We start from the raw sequence: 15,629 nt of genomic DNA on the forward strand, positions 1-15,629 counted from the left end.
AAACAAGGTCACATAGTTAAGAAGTGTCCAAGGTCCAATTTGAACCCAGGACCTCCTGCTTTTAGGCTTGGTTCTCAATCCATTGAGCCACCTCTCTGCCCCTGCAATAGCCTCTTAATTGGTCTCCCCACACAGGTCCCATCATGTTACTTTCTTCTCTACTCAGTAAACTTTACCAACTCTTTTCTTATTCTTTCTGGCATCAAATAAGAATTTATCTTTATCTCATCCTTTAAAATGTTTCCATTTTTAGTGTAAGTTTTATAATATACATAATTTTAACATAGCAGTACATGTTTATAGCTTGACTTCCCATATATTAGAGGGGTAAACATATTTTTTTTTCTGATAAGTGTTCATGATCAATAAAGTTTGGAGACCACTAGAGTAGAAATGATGTGGCATGGTGGATAGCACACCAGGCCTGGAATCAGGAAGACCTCCGATCAAATCTGGCCTCAGACACTAGTTATGTGACTCTGGCCAAATTACTTAACCCTATTTGCTTTAGTTTCCTCCTCTGTAAAATGAGCTGGAGAAGGAAAGAGCAAACCATTCTAGTATCTCTGCCAAGAAAGCCCCGACTGGGATATGAAGAGTGAGACGTGACCAAAATGGCTAAACAACAAGGAGTAGAAGAAAAGCATTGTACAAGGTAGGAAAATGACTTCTATTCTATAGAGTCCATGGACAAGACTCACTCATAGGTGTAGAGATGTCTAGGGTCATTTGAAAATATTTTTTACAAATGTATTTCCTCTTCAAAGAGAAGTAGTCCTGTGGCTCTGCTCTGCTTCTTAGTCCTTCAAACCAAATTACTTGACCTTACTCTCTTACAGGTGTTTCAGAGTAGAACTAATTGTTTATATTCAATTAAAAAATATCAGAGTTGAGACTTCAGAAGCCTTTTAGCCCAACCTATATTTGAGCATTAATTTGCTCTATAACCAGCAAGTGGTCATCAAAGCTCCATTTGAGCGCCTTCAGTGGCAGAGAGCCTTATAAGATAATCTGCTCCATTTGAGATAGCTCAAACTGAAGGAAGGTCTTCTTCATAATGAGCTTAAATCAGCCTCTCTAAGACTTCCAACCATTGATTCTAGCATTGTTTTACTTAGTGTGTTTATTATTGCACAGCAGCCCAGCTTACTCCCTTCTATAGTGTAATAGCATTTCAGCTGTTTTGAATCCTTAATGCTTTCCTTAATATAACTTTCTAAGGCAGCAAGACTGCTAGGTAGCACAGTAGGTAGAGTGATGGGCTTGGGGTCTTGTAGTTCAGTTGTTTGTCATGTCTGACTCTCTATAATCCCGCTTGGGGTTTTCTTGGCAAAGATACTGGAATGGTTTGTCATTTCCTTCTCCAGCTCATTTTACAGATGAGGAAATTGAGGCAAACAGGGATGAAGTGACTTGCCTAGAGTCACCCAACTAGTAAGTGTCTAAAATCAGATTTGAACTCAGGAAGATGAGTTTTTCTGACTTGAAACCTGGCATTCTATTTGCCCCCAAACTGGCATCAAGAAGACCAAATTCAAAATCCTGCCTCAGATGCTTACTATGATCATGGGCAAATCCCTCGACCTCTTCCAGTCTCAGTTTCCTCACCTGTAAAGCAGGGAGAATAATAGCATGGGGTTGAGGATCAAATGAGATAACACATGCAGTGTTCTGTAAACCTCAAAGAGTAATATAAATTATTATTTCAAGTAACAGATGCCCAAATTAATGATGATCAAATAGAAGGAAATATCATGTAGTGGGAAAAGTTGTGGATCTGCAGTAGTTGGGATGAACCTGTATCTGAATACTTCTTATATCACATACTAGTGATCTTGTCCTGTCCTTTGTCTGAGCCTCCATTTCCCGATTTGTAAAATGAAGTTAATAATACTTCTATTATTTAACTATTGTAAGGATGAAATGAAATAACATAAAAGGACTTTGCTCAACTTAAAGAGAAAGCCATCCACTATTATGGTGATAATATGGGCATTCCATGAAATAAAAGTTAAGAATAAGTGAATTTGAGTTTGAATGGAACTCAAAAGATAAGTATGGAAAATAAGAGTTAGCTTTGTCCTTGGAGCTTAGGGGGGGAAAGCTAGGGACTCTGTGTGTGTGTGTGTGTGTGTTTATGTGTGTGTAAGTACACGCACATGCGTGTAATGACTTCTATCTAAATGGTGAGTACACTTCCTCACAGGTTCCAGATGTAAATGACTGGTGAATCAGTAGCACCCCTAGTATGCTATTCAAATCAAAGCTTAAAGAAGCCCAGAGAAGATGAGCCATTTACCTTCCTCTCTTCTGTGATGCCCTGGTTCTTTCTGATCCTTGTCAAGCTGGGGGAGGAGGGAAGAGGTCATGCTTTCCATCATCTCTTTCCCATGGCCAAGTTGTGGTATCTTCCAGATGTTTGAGTGGCAGGAGCAGACCTTCAAGTTAATTACTATCAGCCTGTGAGCACAGGTGATGTTGAGGTTTCAGTGCCTGAGGAAAATCTGCCTTTGGCTTTGGTCTGATCCCTATCAAGTCCAGATAGCCAGAGTCTTCATGACCAGGTCACTGGGAGGGCATTGAACTTCATTCAACCAGCATTTGTTAGGTGCCTGCTAAAATCATGGAATTAATGAATTTTTAGAGATGAGATAGGCCTGAGATATCATCTAGCAGGCCAACCCTCTCATTTTACAAACGAGGAAACCAGAGCCAGCAAAGATTAAAAGACTCGCCTAAGGTGACCCAGTAAATACACTTAGCATTAAACTAAAACCGTAAAGATTATGAAAGAGGCCTAAGAACACCACCCCTCTAGGACCTTGCAATCATGGTACTTATCACTGAACATCAGCACAATTACTGGCTTTCTTTTATAGAGTACTGTAGTAACTTTTGGAGGTATACACGGGAAGACAAGAGATGAATACGTGGAAAATAATTAGAGAATAATACAAAGTAGTACTGTAAAACAAGTAGGGAATAATGCAAAGTGGCAGGGAATTAAGGGCCAGGTAATATGCCAAAGAGATTTCATGTATTTTAGAATTTAATATAGAGAAGGATAAGGACAGATTCAAATAGTTAAAGAAGCCTTTCTAGAAGCTATGAGACAAGAGCTGATAGATAATCACTGAAAGGCTCCAGTCTCTTCTGCTGTACTTGAGGTTCCCCCATAAAACTGGCTCACTTCAAAGATCATATTTTTTTGATAGATTAGCACAATGAGACCTAGAGAGAGAGTGATTTACTCAAGATCACACAAATAGTAAATAGCAGAGCTAGATTTGTACCCCAATATTGGGCCTTCAAAACCTGTGTTTTCTCCACTATTCTCTTACCACCTCTCCCTGTCCAACCTACAGTTAATAACCATAATACTATAATAGTAAAGATTAGTTAACAATAATTACTTAGTTAATAGTTAATAACTCAGACAAAATGAGTAATTAGCCAGGGAAATAGAAGCAGTAAGTAAAAGAGTAGGACTAAAAATCTATTTTTCCTTTTGCTTTGCTCTCTGCCCTCTTGCTTAATCAGATTAAGCTCTTTTCCGTTCTACAAAGTCGATAATGACACAGTGCCAATTAAAAAACCTAAATTACTGTTTTTCCTTTTATTCCCTGAAGGCTTAATCCTTTTAGTTCAATAAGGGATCCAGAGCCTAGAAGTGGGGATGATTTCTATAGAGGAAGACTGTGATCTGATTGAAGGACTCACTCTTTCCCTTTTTTACTGTGGAATGGAAGAGCCCTCCAGAATCAAGAAAGACTTTGCAGAAGAAATGTCACAGTCAAAGCTCTCCCTATACTTCTGCATCTGTTTAGGACCTTGACCTCTTCCAAGCTTTGGGATTTCCAAGATAAAAACTCATAAAGAGTCTTCCTTCACCCATTCATCTAGGGAATGGGGAGCTTTAGATAGCTCCTTTGGGCAAAGCTTTTTATCTGAGCTCTCATAGGAATGTCAAGATGATTATCTGACATTTCCATGACTTTGATTGTTTATTACCTCTCAGTAAACCCTCCCCAGTATCATACCAAACTCCAGGACAGTATTTCCAACCTCTGGCTAAATTTTTCCAAAAAGCTATCTCACTAGAACTTCAAACTCAGCATATCTAAATTGGAACTCATCATCAATCCACTTAAATCTGTGTCTCCCCCAACTTCTCTGTTTTTGTTAGTAGTTTCACCATCCTCCCAAAGGACTGGACTGGCAACTTTGGAATTATTGTTGATTCTTCCTTGCCCTTCACCCTCCAAATCCAATCAGTTGTTGAATTCTGTTATTTTACTTTGGAAATATTTGTTCCATCCTCCTGTATCCTACATCGATCACTTTATTTCATGTAGGTCTTCACTTCATACCAAAACTAGTGCAGTAACCTCTTACCTGATCTTCTGCTCTCCATTCTAACCAACCTCTGATCCCCAATGCATTCCCCACCTCCAACAGGGCTACTCCAGTAATTTTCCTAACATTACACTCTGGTCATGTCACTCTTCAATTCCAAAATCTTCAATGACTCTCCATTGCCTTGTGAATAAAATCTATAATCCTGGTGTGGGCATTCAAGGTCCTCTATATAATTTGGCTCAATACCATAGTAAGAGCACTGACTCTAGGGTTAGAAAATCTGGGTTCAAATGTTACATCTGATTATTAATTCCTCTGTGACCTTGGGAAAGTCCATAGGATCTGGGTTTTTTCATTTGTAAAATGAGCACTTTGGACCATATGGCCTCTTTGTTGCATCCCAGCTCTTTATCTTATTTTGTATTACTCCCATTCATGGACTCTGTGTTTCAGAACAACAACTAATCTTTAATTTATCCCCCATTCTTGCCCTCTCCTGTTCTGTCTCAGTGCCTTTATTAATACCGTCTCCCATGCCTTGAGTGGACTTCCTCTGACTCCTATATCAAATGGAATGACAAGTCTTGCGCAAGGCCACTCAGCAAATATATTTAGCATTAAACTAAAACTGTTTATAGTTATGAAAGAAGCCCAAGAATACAGTCACTTTCCTTAAATCTTCTTTTAGATCAGTCCCTTCCATTAAATCTGCCTTGCAGAAGAAAGCGAGCTCTCCTTCCACACATTTCTCATAGTACTTTGCCTAGTCCTCTCCTTTGTACTTATCCCATTCTCCTTTTTTTCAGTCATTTATCCTCCTCCCTCCCTTTCATCATAGAAATGACATTAAAGAAGAGGCATGAACACCTGCTTTGCTGGTCCCTTTGCATGGTCCCTAAGGACTATGGGACTTTTCCATGTGGCTTGCACCTGAAGTCTTCCATATGGTTTTTTTTTCCCCCTAAAAGAACATGAGATCCTTGAGAGCAAGGTCTGTCTTACTTTCCTATTTGTATCCTAAGCACTTAACACAATGCTTTACACATAATAAATGCTTTATTAATTAATTAATTCCTTCTTCCCCTTTCTCTAGCTACATTAGACCATAAATTTCCCCCTAAGCAAGGTCTATGCCATATTTGCCTTTGAATTATTCATGTCTAAAGTGGCACCTTGAGAAAAGTAGGGTGTAAATGTTTATTGAATTTTATTAATTTTTTTGAGTTAATGTTTATTGAATTACATCAGATGGAATAGCACCTTCACTGTGTGGGCAGAGTTCTAGCGAGGGAATTAAAGGATATGGTAAATTAATCCTCATCTACCTACAAGAGTTCCTCAGTGTAAAGAACTGTGGCTGGTCTCAGCTTCTTTCAAGGTGAGTGATATTTTCCTTGTGGATATTCCACCACACCTGAGAAGAACTCAGGTCTGGAATTTTTCTTTTCCGTTTCTCTTTGCAAAGCCTGGCTCTGAGAAATTGCTCCTGACAGATGCTCCACAGAGGTGAAGTGTTGTTTGGCACATGTTTGTTTGTCTTCACCAAGGTTTCTTGGATCTGGGTGGGTCTCAATGTTATCTTTCTTAGATTAAAGTAATCAGAGATTCCTCTGAATAAGATGAACAGAAGGGCCTGACTTGGAATAAGTAATTTCCTGTTTCCAAGTTACATCTATCCTCAGTGGAATCACCTGCTTGCTACCCTCCAGGAATTTAAGAAGTTGCCACCTGTATGATGCAAATCTCTTAACTCGGGCCTGGAGGAAAGAAGGATAGATTGGGTGTTACATGACCTGAATTAGAATCTCAGCTGTGCTACTTATTAGTTGTGTAACCCTGAGCATGTCATTTAGCTTTTGAGACCTAGGTTTCCTCAAATATTTAAAAAAAAGGGGGGGGGGGAGATTAGATTAGATGATCCATAAAATCCCTCTGAGCTCCAAATCTATGATCTTTTATATTCTGAAAACAAACCTTTCCCTTCATCAGGTAGTTAACATCCCTTTAGGATATGTATAGATAATTCTCAGTGTGGTAGACCAGCGGGTTCAAGTAAGGCCATATGGGCCAGGTACAAAGATTTCTGCCCTCCAATCAACTGAGAAAAAAAATTGCCAAGTGCTATTTCATTACTACTGTGATCAAAAGTAATATGTCCATCTAAAGGCATAACATCATATCAAAATTAATCCACGAGTGAAAAATGTAAAGATTCATGTATTCTAACTAGTATAAAATTAATTGCACCTTTAAAAGAAAATGTTTGCAGACTTCTTTTAACATCTTTGGGGAATTCTAGTTCCTCTCCTTGGCTAGGATAACTGATTCCATCCTAGGTGCTATTTGGGATATTCTAATGGCACTTAGTTGGGATTAAAGGTCCTCCTCTGTCAAAACAGGTATCTTCTGGTCCAGAGAGAAAGTGGCAGTGACACGGGGAGAAAAGAAGATAGAAATGAGAGACCGGGAGTCAAAGAAAAAATCAGAGTCAACAAACATAAAATGATAGAAAACTGACAAGAAAGAGGCAGTTGGAGAGAATTGCTTAGACTATAAGAATTACTTTGGGGAGGAGTAAAATAATTTTTCTTCAATATTCTCTCAATTACAGTTACAGAAAAAAAATGAAAAGAGAAGAATAATGGGAAGAGGGTCCTAGAAAATTCCCGGAGCCTGGGACCATCTTGGTTAACTCAAATTGAAGAATCACTAAGTTACAGAGCTGGAAGAGATCTTGTTGAATTTGGTTCATGGAATAGCTTCTTTCCTATATAAACAGATTACCATTCCATTATTGAGTACAGAGTTCCCTTCTATCTTCATTCCTCTCTGATCTATCCTTAACATCACTGCCTGAAAAGTTTTCCAAATTCACTGACCTGATCATGACTACTCATCAGTCTTCAGTAGATCCCAAGTGCCTATAAAATGAAGAAAGCTATAATATTCCTAATCTAGCATTCAAGACCCTCCACAATCTTGTTCCTGTCTACCTTTTTATCTTGGTGTCATGCTACCTTCTTTTACTTGGTTCCAGCTAGTAGTCCAATGGTTAGAATGCTGTACTTAGAATTAGAAAGACCTGAGCTCAAATCCTGCCTCAGATACTTACCTGTGATTTGTCTAGACTTATACCAGTCATAAAGCCTCTTTCAGTCTTAGCTTTCCCATCTGTAAAATGGGGAAAACAACAGCATATGCCTCAATGGTTGTGAGAATTATATAAGATAAAGTACTTTCAAAACCTTAAAGATCTATATAGATGCTAGCTATCATTATTATTAAAGTTGAAATTACAGAAAATGGAACTGCTCTCTAACCCTCATTCATGTCCTGCCCTCTTGTGACTTGGTGCCTTTGTTATATCATACCTGGAAAATACTACTCCACCTCTCTTTTATTGACTGAATCCTAAGCCCAATTCAGAGACTACCTCCTCCAAGAAGCCTTCACTGACTTCTCCAAATGAAAGGGATACATCTATGTCTCTTCAAACTTCTCATCAGACTTTGCCTATACCCAGAAGTGTACAGCAGCCAGTTCTTACTGTGTGAGGAGAGCCAGTTGTTAAATTTTCTTTTTTTAAAAAAATTTACTTTTATTTATTTCAATAAACATTTCCCAATTATATGTAAAAAACTGTAACATTTGTTTCTCAAAATTTTCTCTTCCTCTCTCCTGCCCCTCTCCCACTCCTTGAGAAGGTAAGCAATATGATATCTATTATTCATGTGAAGTCATGCAAAACATATTTCCATATTAGCTATGTTGCCAAAAAATACATACACACAGAGAAAAATAAAGAAAATTTTTAAAATATGCTTCAGTCTACAATCTGAGTTCCAAGATGGATAGTGTTTTTCATCATGGGTCCTTTGGAATTATCTTGGATTAAAAGATCAGCGTTTCACAGTTGATCATCATTACATTATTGCTATTACTATGTCTAATACTCTGGTTCTGCTCATTTAACTTTGTATCAATTCGTATAAGCCTTCCCAGGTTTTTCTGAAACCCTTTGTCATTTCTTATACTGTAATACAATGGCATTCCATCATAATCATATGCTACAACTTCTTCAGCCATTCTCCAATTGATGGGCATTCCCTCAGTTTCCAGTTCTTTGCCCCCTGCTATTAACTGCTATTAACATTTTTGGACAAATAGGTCCTTTTCCCCTTTTCTTTGATTTCTTTGGGATACAGTCCTAGTAATGGTATTTTTGGTTAGAGGATGCAAATAGCAGTCAGATAGGCCTTTGGGTATAATTCCAAACTGCCTAGTTCCACCTAAGAGAAGGTGTCAGAGTTGAAATATGGGAAATAACAAGATGGGTATTTGTTGTACTATTTGTGGGACCACAGAAAGCTTGGGGTAGTATTGTTATTGTGGTGGTTATGGTGGTAATTTAGTTGTTTCAGTCACGTCTGACTCTTTGTGAACCCATTTGGGGTTTTCTTGGAGAATATACTGGAATAACTGGCCATGTCCATCTCCAGTTCATTATAGAGATAAGGAACTGAGGCCACAGGGTAAAGTGACTGGCCCAGAGTCATAAACTAGTAAGTGTCAGAGGCCAGATTTGAACTTAGAAAGATGAATATTCCTGGCTTCAGACCAAACACACTATCCATTGTACTACTTTGCTGCCCTAGGATATATAGCAGAAAATTTACTCTATTGAGAACTCAAAGACCTGGGTTCCAGCCCTATTTCTATCATTAAGTTACTATTGTGATCTCATTCAAATCATCTCTCAGTGGCCCAGTTTCTTTGGTTATTAAAGAGAAATAATTGTCTTGACCCATTTTGCAATATTATTGTGAAGATTAAATGAAATGCTATCTGTGAAAATAGTTTTGAAATATAGCACTAATGTAAGTTATCAATATTAATCAACTAATATTGACTTGTCTACTAATTTTCTTTGTGCTTTATATATAGATTTCTATATAGAAGGCAGGAGGGGGGAGTGCCAAACTCCTCCCAAAGCCTTCCTTTATCGTGGGCAGAAATTAGGTTTTTCAGCTCATCCCACTATGCATCTGCTGCCCTGACTGGTTTCAAGTCCATGGAACAAATATTCTTTGGTCTTCCTGTGCCCTTTTCTTATTTATTACCTTTTGTTCTTTGTCTTCCTTCTGTTTTTCTTACTATCAATTTTATCCCCAGTACTTAGCACAATGCCTGGCATATCATGTGTGATTAATAGATGTTTACTAGATTTGGATTTATTTACATGAAGTAAATGAATGACCTTCAAATTAGTTACTCTTTTCAAATGATACTCCTTTCTCCGCAGGACTTTTCCATTCCCAAACTAGGAATAAGTTGCCTCCTTCAGGTTCTTGCAGTTGACCCGTGATAAAAATTAGCTACTGACCACTCAGGCTCAACTTTTGTCTGAGAGGAAGAATTTGTGACCACTTCCTTGTCTCTAATCTAAAAGGAAGCTTCTTAGAGATCATTTGGTACAGCTTTCTCAGTTTATTTTAGAAACTAAAGCTCACAATGGAAAAGAGACTTTTCTGATTTTGAAACTCAGCTTCTATCCCTGGATCCCCTGGCTTTGATAGATGAGCTTCTCCTTATCTTGCTAGGACCAGGTTTCCACAATATTTCCCAGCTATCTATTCTTTATGTTCCGGGGAAGGTTTCCCCTTGATCCCCATTTTAGCACACCTTTTATGTGATATCTCCCTCCATTAGGATATAAATTCTCTAAGGGTAGGGTATATCTTGTTTACTTTTATTTATATCCCCAGCACTTAGTAGAGGAAAATTTAATACTTCATCTATTTGTTGGCCTGTCTACCTAATCTATCCATTCATCAATTTCCAAAGCCGTCCATCTATTCATTCATCCAAATCTGTACATCTATGCATCCATATTTATATATCCATTGATCTATTCTTATCTCTCAACATCTATCATCCATACATCCATAGAAATTTTGTCTCATTTTACTTAAATATGGCATAAGAACATTTCTTCCTGATATCTCTGGAGTATCAAAGGTCCCTCTAAAAGAAGGCATGCTCTAAAAGAACAGTAAGATTTAGAGTCAAGGTATGTGGTTTCAAATCTTGACTGGTCTTTTAAAAATTTATTTTCAATACCAAATTATCTCCCTCAAGCTTCTCCCCTACCCTTTGAAAAGGCAAAAAATAACATATACATTATACATGTGAAGTCACACAAAACATATTTCCATATTGTTCAGATTGTTTAAAAAAAAGGCAAGAAAAATAAAGAAAATGAAAAAATATACTTCAATTTATATTCATTTAAGCAGTTCTCTCCATGGAGATGGATGGCATTTTTTCCCATTAGTAGACAGCATCACCTATTCCATGAATCCTTTGAAATTGTCATGGACCGTTGTATTAGGCAGAATAGCTAATTCTTTGATAATTCATCATTACAATATTGTTCTTAAAGTAAACTATGTTGTCTTGGTTCTGCTCACTTCACTTTGCATCAGTTCATTTAAGGCTTCCCAGGTTTTTCTAAAACATCCCCTTCATCATTTTTTACAGCACAATAGTATTCCATTACAATCATTTATCTTAACCTATTCAGCCACTCTCCAATTGATGAACATTCTCTCAATCTCCAATTCTCTGCCACCACAAAAAGAGCTGCTATAAATATTTTCATACAAATAGGTCCTTTTTCTCTTTTATCTCTTTGGGAAGTAGCAATATTGTTGGGTCAATAGACAGTTTTATAGACCTTTGGGCATAGTTCTGATTTGTTTTCTAGAGTGGTTACACTAGTTCATAACTCCACCAACAGGGTATTAATGTCCCAATTTTTCCATATTTCCTCTGGCATATGTTATTTTTCTTTTCTGTCATGTTACTCAATCTGGTAGATGTGAGGTGACATCTCAGAGTTGTTTTAATTTGCATCAATTGAATTATTTGTGATTTAGAGCATTTTTTCATGTGACTATAGTTTTGATTTCTTCTTCTGAAAAGTATTTGTTTATATTCTTTGACCATTTAACAATTGGGGAATAACTTTTGTTTTATATATTTGGTTCACTTCCCTGTATAGCTGAGAAAGGAGACCTCAGTCAGAGAAACTTGCTATAAGTTTTTTCCAGCTTCCTGCTTTACTTCTAATTTTAGTTGCATTGATTTTGTTTAAATAAAAACTTTTAAATTCCATGCAATCAAAATTATTCATTTTATCTCCTATGATAATCTATCTCTTATTTAGTCAAACTTTTCCCTTTTCCATTCCTCTGACAGGTAAGTTTTTTTAATTTCCACCTAATTTGTTGGTAATACCACTCTTTGTATCTAAATGATGTATCTATTTTGAACTTATATTGGTATGCAGTGTATGCCTAGTTTTTGCCATCTGCTTTCCAGTTTTCCCAGCAGTTTTTGTTAAATAATGACTTCTTGCCCCAATAGTTTGGTTTAGAAACAATAGGTATTTGTAGCCTTTTACTTCTGTACATTGTATAGCTAATCTATTTCGCTGATCCATACTTGTTTCTTAGCAAGTACCAGATTGTTTTCACATTGACTGCTTTGAAATATGATTTAAAATGTGGTACTTCCAAACCATCTTCCTTCATACTTTTTTTCACTGATTCTCTTGATATTCTTGACCTTTTGTTCTTCCTGATGAATTTTGTTATTTTTCTACCTTTATAAAATAACTCTTTAATAGTTTTATTGGTGTGGCACTGAATAAGTAAATTAACTTAGGTAGAATTGTCCTTTTTATTATATTGGTTCAGCCTACTCATGAGAAATTAATATTTCTCCAGTTGTTTAGATCTGTCTTCATTTGTGTGAAATGTTTTGTAATCATGTTTATATAGTTGTTTGGCAGATAAACTCCCAAATATTTTATAGTGTCTGTAGTCATTTTTTTTATTTTTATACATTTATTAATATTCATTTTTAACCTGATTACATGCTTCATACCCCTACTTTCCCCTTCACCCCCCCGCTCTTCCCTCACCCATAGCTGACGTAATTTCCACTGGTTGTAACATGTGTCCTTGTTCAGGGCCCATTTCCATATTGTTGTTAGTTGCATTGGTGTGGTTGTTTCTCGTCCACATCCCCAATCATGTCCACACCAACCCATGCGTTCAAGCAGTTGTCTTTCTTATATGTTTCCTCTCCTGCAGTCCTTCCTCTGAATGTGGGTAGTGTTCTTTACCATAAATCCCTCAGAGCTGTCTTGTGTCATTGCATTGCTGCTGGTACAGAAGTCCATTAATTTCGATTTTACCATAGTATATCAGTCTCTGTGTACAATGTTCTTCTGGCTCTGCTCCTTTCGCGCTGCATCAGTTCCTGGAGGTCTTTCCAGTTCACCTGGAACTCCTCCAGTTTATTATTCCTTTTAGCACAATAGTATTCCATCACCAGCATATACCACAATTTGTTCAGCCATTCCCCAATTGAAGGGCATCCCCTCATTTTCCAGTTTTTTGCCACTACAAAAAGTGCAGCTATAAATATTTTTGTACAAGTCTATTTATCTATGATCTCTTTGGGGTACAAACCCAACAAAGGTATGGCTGGATCAAAGGGCAGGCAGTCTTTTATAGCCCTTTGAGCATAGTTCCAAATTGCCAGCCAGAATGGTTGGATCAGTTCACAACTCCACCAGCAATGCATTAATTTCCCAATTTTGTCACATCGCCTCCAGCATTCATTACTCTCCCCTTCTTTCATTTTAGCCAATCTGCTAGGTGTGAGGTGGTACCTCAGAGTTGTTTTGATTTGCATTTCTCTAATTATTAGAGATTTAGAACACTTTCTCATGTGCTTATTGATACTTTTGATTTCTTTACCTGAGAATTGCCTATTCATGTCTCTTGCCCATTTTTCAATTGGGGAGTGGCTTGATTTTTTATGCAATTGATTTAACTCCTTGTATATTTGAGTAATTAGACCCCTGTCAGAGTTTTTTCTTATAAAGATTTTTTCCCAATTTGTTGTTTCCCTTCTGATTTTGACTACATTGTTTTTGTTTGTACAAAAGCTTTTTAGCTTGATATAATCAAAATCATTTAATTTACATTTTGTAATTTTCTCTAACTCTTGCTTGGTTTTAAAATCTTTCCTTTCCCAGAGATCTGATAGGTATACTATTTTGTGTTCACTTAGCTTATTTATAGTTTCCCTCTTTATATTCAAGTCATTCACCCACTCTGAATTTATCTTGGTGTAGGGTGTGAGATGTTGATCTAAACCTAATCTTTCCCATATTGTTTTCCAAGTTTCCCAGCAGTTTTTGTCAAATAGTGGATTCATGTCCCAAAAGTTGGGCTCTTTGGGTTTATCATACACTGTCTTGCTGACATCATTAACCCCAAGTCTATTCCACTGATCCTCCCTTCTATCTCTTAGCCAGTACCATATTGTTTTGGTGACTGTTGCTTTATAGTATAGTTTAATATCTGGTACTGCTAGGCCCCCTCCTTCACATTTTTTTTCATTATTTCCCTTGATATTCTTGATCTTTTGTTATTCCAAATGAAATTTGTTATAGTTTTTCCTAATTCAGTAAAGAAGTTTTTTGGTAATTTGATAATATATAGAAATGTTGACAATTTGTGTGGATTTATTTTATATCCTATAATTTTACTAAAGTTTTTCATTGTATCACCTAGTTTTTTAGTTGATTTTCTTGGGTTCTCTAAGTACATATATTATTTTATCATCTGCAAAGAGAGAAAGTTTTGTTTCCTCACTACCTATTCTTATTCCTTCAATTTCTTTTCCTTCTTGCTTTCTTTTTTTCTGCTAGAGCTAGCATTTCTAGTACACATTGAACAATAATGAAAATTATTGTTTTGTTCTGATCTGTTTGGGATGGCTTCTACTTAATCCCCATTACAGATCATGTTTGCTCTTGGTTTTAGATAGATCCTACCTATCATTTTAAGAAAAGCTCCATTTGGTCCTATGCTTTCTAGTATTTTTATTTTTTAAACTCTTGCCTCCTGCCATATTGGTTCTAAGGCAGAAGAGTGGTAACAGCTAGGCTATGGGGGTCAAATGACTTGCCCAGGGTCACACAGCTAGGAAGTATCTGAGGCCAGATTTGAACCTAGGACCTCCGGTCTCTAACCTGGCTCTCAATCCACTGAGCTACCCAGTTGCACCCTAGTATTTTTAATAAAAATGAGTGTTATGTTTTTCAAAAGCTTTTTCTGCCTCTATTGACAAAATTATATGTTTTTGTCATTTTTGTTGTTGATATGACCAATTTTGTTTGTGATCTTCCTAATATAGAACCAGTTCTGCCTTCCTGATATAAATACCACTTACATCATAGTTTGTGAATTTTGTGATATATTGCTTTAGTCTACTAGTTAGTATTTTATTTAACTTTTTTGCATCAATATTTATTAGGAAAATTGGCTTATTGTTTTCAGTTTCTGTTCCTTAGGCTTAGGTCTTAAAACCTTTTTTACGTAACAGAAAGAACTTGGTAGCACTCCTTTACATATCTGTTTCAAAGAGTTTATGTGATATGGGCATTAATTTTTCTTTAAATGTTTGGCAGAATTCACTTGTAAATCCATCTGGTCCTGGGGATTTTTTTTCCTAGGGAGCCCATTTATGGCTTGTTAAATTTCTTTTTTTTCTAAATTGTGCTATTTAAGTATTCTATTTCTTCTTCCATTAATCTAGGCAGTTTATAACTGTAAATATTCATCTATTTCATTTAAATTATCCATTTTGTTAGCATATAATTGAGCAAAATAACTCCTAATAATTGCTTCATTTCATTTAATTAGTAGTTGTACTACTACTCATTCTATTAGTTGTAATACTAATTTAGTTTTCTTCTTTCTTTTTTAAAATCAAATTAACCAACAGTTTATCTAGTTTTACTGGTATTTTTCATGAAACCAACTCCTAGTTTTATTTTTTAGTTTAATGTTTTTTCTTTGTTTACTTTCAATTTTATTAAATTCTCTTTTGATTTTCAGGATTTCTAGTTGAGTATTTAATTGAGGATGTTTAACTTATTTTTTCTAGTGTTGTATTTTTTAGTTGCAAGCCCAATTCATTGATCTATTCTTTCTTTCTTTTATTGATTACATCAATAATGCTTTGACTGCATCCCACAATTTATGGCATGTTATCTCATTGCTGTCTTTATCTTTAATAAAATTATTGATTGTTTCTATGATTTGGTCTTTGACCCATTCATTCTTTAGGATTAAATTATTTAATCTTCGCTTCCAAGATCTTTTATTGATGTAATTTTAATTGCA

The sequence above is a fragment of the Gracilinanus agilis genome, chromosome 3 (genome assembly GCF_016433145.1).
Source record: "Gracilinanus agilis isolate LMUSP501 chromosome 3, AgileGrace, whole genome shotgun sequence".
NCBI lineage: Eukaryota > Metazoa > Chordata > Mammalia > Didelphimorphia > Didelphidae > Gracilinanus > Gracilinanus agilis.